The sequence below is a fragment of the Lactuca virosa genome, chromosome 2, assembly GCF_052849685.1.
Source record: "Lactuca virosa cultivar CGN04683 chromosome 2, Lactuca_virosa_CGN04683_v6, whole genome shotgun sequence".
Lineage (NCBI taxonomy): Eukaryota > Viridiplantae > Streptophyta > Magnoliopsida > Asterales > Asteraceae > Lactuca > Lactuca virosa.
The window spans coordinates 170,035,053-170,042,751 of record NC_136427.1 but is presented as its reverse complement, the minus strand read 5'-3'; the positions used below and the strand labels follow the sequence as shown (position 1 = coordinate 170,042,751).

Genomic DNA, 7,699 nt, shown 5'->3' with positions numbered 1-7,699 from the left:
TTGATTAATACAACATCAAAACATTTTAAACCAAAAACATATAATTTTGGGTTAATTTTTGCAATTTTGTCTTTTACAACATTTGGGGTCGGATAAACCTCCCCCCCCCCCCCCATGCAGAGTTGGATTGGTTATTTGTTCTTATTTTTTTTTATTTTAAGTTAAAAAATATAAATTAAACTAATTTATGTATTTCAACAATTAAAGAAACTAAAATATATATAAATTATAACAGCATTATAGTCTTTTAAAATGTATAGAAACCAAAACCATAAATGATCCAATTTTAATTAATACTAACACCAAAACTTTTTAAACCAAAAACATAGAATTTTGGGTTAATTTTTGCAATTTTGTCTTTTACAACATTTGGGTCGGATAAAACCCACAGCCTTTTTGACCCGACATATTCTAATCGACGGTATCTTAAACCCTAACCCTGCTCACTGGCGATCCATCACGGGAGTAGCCTCTCCTCCAGCATCTACGACATGGCAATCAACCATGCCGAATGCCGAAGTAGGTCCACCGGAGGTGACCCTGGAAACGTCAATGGGTTCTTTCACTGTTATGGTAAATTTTCGATAACTCTCGAGCTTTTCTCACTGTTACAAAGAACTTTGAACAAATTAATTGATGTCAAATTGATCAGATGTACGATAAGCACTCGCCAAAAACTTGCAAAAACTTCATTGAACTATCTCGAAGGGGTTACTACAACAACGTTAAATTCCACAGAATCATCAAGGTATGTAACTCCAAAAATCCCCATCTTTCAACACTTTTTGTGTTTTCGTGTGCTGAGTAATGTTAATAATCCGTGGAGTAGGTGCTAATTTTCGATAATTTTATATATATTTAGAACAGGATTTTATAATTCAAGGAAGTGATCCCACTGGCACAGGAAGGGTTGGAGAATCCATTTATGGGTACGTTTTCTCAGCTCAAATTAAGCTTTTGTTTTTAGGATTTTTTTGCTTCAATCTTACGAACTTGTTAGATTTGAGATTGTTGTAATCCATACTTCTGGAATCGGTAAACCTAATCAAATATGTTGTTTGAAGTCTGAACACAAAAAGTAGATATTTGAACTTGAATTCCGATTGAATTTCAACTATATACTGGCAATCTGTGCATATGTTTGAGAAATTTGACTTTTTTTTTTTTTTTTTTGACATGAGTTTGTTTCCATTGTTGAAGCTCAAAGTTTGAAGAGATCACTCCAAAGTTGAAGTGATCACATTGGCTCCAGCTCAATCACTTGATTGTAATCATTTTTTTTTCTTTCAAAAAGTTATTATTATAAACTATAAATATAGCTTTGTTTGTTAAATTTTAATATATGTCCATCATAATTTCCAGGAAAACACACAGATATTTGGAAGAGTATGTAGAGGAATGGAGATTGTGAAGAGACTTGGTAGTGTTCAGACTGATAATACTGATAGGTATATTGCTTTCTTATTCTATTTATTTTGGTAAATGTATGATTGTTTTTGATAAATTCTTGTATTATTTTTCTTTTTTTAATTTCTTGTTTTGTTTCAGGCCTGTTCATGATGTGAAATTACTACGAACAAGTGTTAAAGATTGATGCTTTTTTGGCATCATAGATTCTCAAAAGCAAGGTATTGCTACTATCCATAACCCCATGAATGTAATCGAATTATACAGGGCTTCATATGAATGCAATTAAACATGAACACATTAGTATCTTGTAGTTTGACATCGCAACAAAATGATGATTTGTTTCTCCATGTTCTAATTTGGTAAAGTTATTGGTTCATAAAGATATTGTTTTTCATATGGTTAAAAGGTTGCCAAATGGACAAATGGTTGGGTTTACCCACAATTCACAAACCCGTTTGTGCGTTAAAAATTATAGCGAAAGCTATATAATTCATAATAGAAATAATATAATTATGTTTGGGAGAGAGGATACATATGAATGCATTGTTGGTGACTTTTAACCCATTACATTTACATATTTGTTTTTTAGTTTTAGATTTTACCAATTCAACATGTTAGACTATGTTTGGTGGACTAGCTGAAAAACTAACTGCAAGGTAATAAAAATGATGTTTGTTAAAACTAGTTGAAATATGTAAAATAATACAAACAAGCATGTAGATGATTGTTTTTTTTAATAATTAATAAATGGGTAACCAATTTCAACTACAAAACTTTCACTTATTTTTACCAAAAAGACAAGACAAAATGTGTAATCGTTTTTCAAAGCTAATCACAAACCAGATGTTAAAAAAACATGCAAACCTGCTTGAATGGTGGATTGATAACTTGGGCTTTGTACAACATCATATAGGCAAGAATCTTTCTCCCAAAAGTTAGTAACATAGTGTACCTATATCACTCTTTAGCTCAATTGGAAAGGTTAAGAGAAATCCGTGTGGTCATATTCATCCATATCTGCGACACAAGTTGAAATAAGCCTAGGTTTCTATGGGGTTACTCATGCCAATCTTTGACCATAAGGAGCTTCAACACGTAAGTTACGTATTTCCCCGCAAGAGAAATTTCAATTTCTAAGATTTAAAATGTAGGTTACAAATGCCACCATCTATAAATATGTGAATCAGCACCAGATGCCGGGTTTTGGTCGTGGATTCCCCTCTCCTCCTTGCCACACTTTCCCATCCCTATCATCAAAATTACAAACATACCCCTAAAAGATTTCAACAAAAGAATATCAATAAAAGCACAAGGGGTAGTAATGCAAAATATTTAAAGAGTAAATTAAAAAAATTTGGTTCTTATTTTAATGTTTCAAAATGATTTAAGTCTCTCGTAAAATGTAACTATTTACTTGTTAGTTTTTTTTTTTTTAAAATGACCCTTTTGCCTTTGGACAAAACGCGTAACTATCTCTTGATTTATTATTAAACTATTTTCTATATCATTACATATTTTATTTTTGATTATCTTGATTTATCAATCCCAATGTTTTGAATATAAATGCAATTTGCGTTAAAATAAATTATCATATATAATGGGTTAAAAAGTTAGAATCTTGAAAATTACATTTATTTAAGACATTAGTAATTTAGTATCTACAATATTGAAGAAATAAACAAAAATTATGGGCGGACCAAAGACAAATTCGTCATTTTAAATGTAAAATAATTCAAAAAGTTATACCTTTTACAATATTGTGAAACAAAATAAGTCAGTAGTTTGATAAATATTTAAGGGAAAATTAAAAAATTGGTCCATGTGATATACTAATGTTCAACTCAAACAAAAAACTAACTTATTAGTTTGATTTACTAAAGAACCAAAAAAATATGAAGAAAACACAGAGAATGGTAAAGAAAGAATAAAAAATCATTTTATGAAGTCGACTTATAGAAGATATCCATGGTTGAGATCAAATTGAGGAGAAAAGAGACAAAACCTGGAATAATTAGGAACCAATGGGTTTACACATACACGAAGTTGGCTCTTTTCCCTCCTTAATTCCCCCTAACAACAAAACTTTTATCAATTGCAAAATGAATGGAAGATATAAAAAGGATTTGGTCATCAGAAACTAAGATAGGAGTTTCTAAATCTAGTAATCAGAGGAATTCCATATCATTGAAACAAAAATTGATAAATAGAAAGTGACAGAAGCAAAAGGTTTGACCTAGAAATAAGAAATTTCAAACTAAATTATAATGCAAAGCAAACTTAAATTTCAATGAACTGAAAATTATATCTCTCATAGGGCGTGTTCGGCACGGAGCGTTTTGGAGCGTTTGAGAGCTTCTAGCTTCTAGCGTTTGACAAAACGCTCCGTTTTAAACAGAAAGCCTCGTTTGACACTACAAGCTTCTAGCTTTTAATTTAATCAAAACGCTCCAAATCCAAATGTTACTTCATGTAGCTTTTAACAAAACGCTACAGTATCAATAACTAAGAACACACTAAACCATTAAAATATAAGATAAAATCTTACCCATAAAATCAAAATGTTTACACACATCATCTTTAGACATACTTAATATATATGTCCTAAAACATATTCAATCTTTTTATGAATTTATTCAAATGAAAAACATAAATAAAAAAAATAAAAAAAAAGGAAAAAAGGAAAAAGTAATAGATATATTTTATAAGAACAAAAGAAAAAGAGAGATATTGGTTTAAATTGTGGGGAGTAAAAGATTTTTTTTCTTTTTTTTGGATGTTCCACTTAATAGGAGAAAGAAACACAAAACGACATAACATATCAACAAATACTAACGGTTACAATCATAACTTGGTAAATAATGTACATGGTAAAAGTTATAGCAGCCCCACTATCAAGTGTAAATATATTGGGGAAATAAATAGCCCTCTGAGTTGGATGTCAAATTACAAAAATGGAATTCCTTCTTCCTACTTAATAATCTACTCTATTGATCAAATATTTACCCAAAAGTGTTGCAAATCATACGATTATAATACTTAAATAGCTATTTTTTTCCTAGAAACCAAAGTTAAAACCAACACAACTATACATAAATATATAGAACCTCCAATGGAAGGAAGTCATCAGTCAAGTTATCAGTAAAGTGTTCCAGTTAATTTAAATAGTGAAATAACTTTTAATTCATGTAACAAAGGGGAATCTCGTACCGTACAATGTTGCACTCGCGAATCAGTATAGGCAAATTATGGTTTTCTTTGTTCAAGCCCTTGTAAACAAACGCCCTGTCACAAATCGAAATTTTAATTTCAATAAAATGGATGTGGTTAGGAAAAAGAGCAAGACAATATTGCATAAATTTTACGAAATATGAGATCAAGCAAGCGATTTTATCATAGCTGTAAAAATAACTGAGATTGATAGCACATACCTGGGTAAAAATTGATCTATAATCATCACAATTCTTCACAGTTGTCATTTGCTATGCTTCCATCAACGTCCTTGTCCACATCAAATTCCTAGTCACCATTTCCCTTTTCACATCTTCAATATCACCGCATGAATTCCTCACATTTGATCTTTTTTGAAGGCTCATCATGTAGGGCAGAACAACCATACATTGCGTTTTTGTTTAAGGATTCACCGGGCCTTTATCCTTCATCGTGAGGGTTTTGTGGGAGATGGGGAGAATAAATTCCGTTGGAGGAAGAAGAGGAAGAGCAGGGAAAACATTGCTATTTTAGGTAGCCGGAAGAGTTGGGGGTTGAGCAAAAGGATTCAAGAAATTAGCCTTCTAATCCACCCCATCATGTTAAGAACAACTAAAATTGCAATTAAAAGAGCTCAAGAAAGTATCTGGTTTTCTTCTTGGTCGATTTATCCTCCATCGTGGGTCTTAGGGAAAAAGAAATATGTATCCCAAATCCAGTAAATGCGATTACCAAATCTATCTGCATAAATCAGTACCAAACAAAAATGCTCAAGTAAATAAAAACATCAAACACGAACCTGAAACTGTAGAGAATTCATGAATCTAAAATTAAACTGAACACAATTTCAAATGATACTTACGTGAAATGATTGTGAATAGCGGAGAGTGAATTAAGATTGTCAATATTTGACTTGTGAATCCTCTAACTTGAGAACTAAATAACAACTTCCGATCATTATATAGGCCAAATTTCTCTATCGTGGTTAGGGCAGTTAACTATTAAGAGGGTATTTGGATAGAGAAAAAAAAATGTTTATCGTTTATTGTTTATTTCCACCACAATAAGCTAAGTTTAAGCGTTTAGATAAAAATTCTTAAAAATCAGCTTATTGTGGTAGGGATAATCCAAAATAAGCTGGTTTTAATAAGCATCTCCTCCTTTGCTTATTGTTTATTGCTTATTTTAATAAGCTAATAAGCTATAAGCTAATTTATCCAAATACCCCCTAAGAACGAAGCAACCTCCTCATCGTGGTTGGTTGAAAGAGAACTACCATAAAACACTCTTTGAAGGAGGATTAGAAACATATTAAACGGCTTTGGAAGGAGACAACCGTCGACCGTGTACGTGGGAGAGAAAAGGAGGAATCGTGGGGACGACCTGAAGACCAAAGGGCGAGGAAGTAACCTCCGATTAATTGTAAATAGCGAGTTATGAAAGTGGAGATTGAAAGTTGGCGAGTTTGAAGGGACGACCTGAAGACCAAAGTGGGTTCGGCAATGTGCTCGGCAAGTTCGACGCACACCGGGCCGAGTACTCAGCATGTCGAGCTCGGCTCGGCGAGTCGGCGACCAAATGTCGATGCACACTGGGCCAAGTACTCGGCATGCCACGCTCGGCTCGGCTCGGCAAGTCAGAGACCAAATGCCGATGAGAGAGAAGAAAATCAATTGGAAAGTTACATTAATTCTCTTTTGCTTCATTTTCTATCCTAAACTCAACTTGAAAATACTATATTAACCCTTCAACTTTATAAAAATTGTCATTTTGACTTGTTCCCATTCATATTTAATAATCTTTATTAATTCAAGTAAACTAATTCTATATAAGCTAATTGTTATTAATATTTTTTGTGTCCTCATTTTAAATTATATGATGTTTTTACTTGTAATTTTATTTTTCCGAGGGTTTTTTTTTGTATTTTTTTGGGTGTATTTGTTGTATTTTTTGTTAAATTTTAATGAAATTGCAGTTTTACATTAAATTGGTTAAATTGATTAAGTGTGTCAACTCACGTCATGAAAATGACAAGTGTGGCAAATATGATGTGAGACTAATGTGAACTGTGGCAAGTGTAACACCACACCAATTAGCCTAATATAAAGAATATGATAGATTTTACAAAATGTAACGTTTTAATAAGAAAACTAAATAAAAGTAGAGTGTTATAATAAGGTGGATTTAAAAAAAAATACAGTATTGTAGTAGAAATAAATTAGAATATAATGTTATAATATATGAATGAAAAAATAGAATTAGTTTTGTAAAACATTTGGGATTGCAATAATTACATGTTCTTTTGTTTGTGCTTTCTCACTTCCCCTTTAGTTTCAATATAAGTTGTAAGCTTCATCAAACAAATGGCAGATGCTTGTTATGTCTCTTGACGCCTGGATATAAAATCTTGAAATGCTTTTTTGCTTTAAGACCTCTTTAAGACCAAAATATCTTAAATATTTTCATTTCAAACGAACGAAAAACATATTGAACAAGTCATTTGTAATGTATATGAACAAAAGTTATAACGATAATGCCTTCACTTATTTTATTACTTTGTTCAAACTATAGTAGAATCACTTCTAAAAATTTGAATTTACTTTTTATTATTTCAAGTGTAAAAATCAAGTAATATTGTTTGAACTTTGAAGTGTTTTAGCATGCTAAGGTTATGTAAAAAGTTAATAGCCAACATGACTGGAAAATTATTTTCATATATTAGCATAATAATATTTTCATAACTATAATAACGTTTTTACATCTTATTTATCATTAACATTTAGTATATCATTATTTATAGTTTTAACCAGACATACGATTTTGGTTATCAGTATTATTATTATTATTATTATTATTGTTATTGTTATTATTATGAGTGTATTTATAGACTTAAAACATATTTTTTAATATATTAATAATACAAAATAATTCGTATTTATATTGAAAATACAAAAAAAAATCCATATTCAAACCAAATATGTATTTTTACGTTTTTGGAAGTTTAAAGTATATGTATTATTTATTTTATACTTTTAAAATCCTGAAAGATACATTAATATATTTAAAAATACTTTTTAAAGTG

General features: G+C 30.8%; 1 long non-coding RNA gene and 1 pseudogene across 2 annotated transcripts; one reads left to right on the top strand and one right to left on the bottom strand.

The window, feature by feature from the left end:
- Nucleotides 1-426: 426 nt before the first annotated feature.
- On the top strand, nt 427-1,790 carry LOC145156606 (peptidyl-prolyl cis-trans isomerase CYP18-2-like; annotated as a pseudogene). The gene is made up of 6 exons (XR_013736825.1): nt 427-573; nt 653-748; nt 868-929; nt 1,201-1,293; nt 1,375-1,448; nt 1,549-1,790. The product of XR_013736825.1 is annotated as a peptidyl-prolyl cis-trans isomerase CYP18-2-like (transcript).
- A 489-nt stretch (nt 1,791-2,279) lies between these two features.
- Nucleotides 2,280-5,535, bottom strand: LOC145156605 (uncharacterized). The gene is made up of 5 exons (XR_013736824.1): nt 5,480-5,535; nt 4,839-5,358; nt 4,618-4,692; nt 3,413-3,480; nt 2,280-2,683 (listed from the first exon to the last, which is right to left on the bottom strand). It is a non-coding gene; the product is annotated as an uncharacterized LOC145156605 (long non-coding RNA).
- Between the last annotated feature and the right edge of the window lie 2,164 nt (nt 5,536-7,699).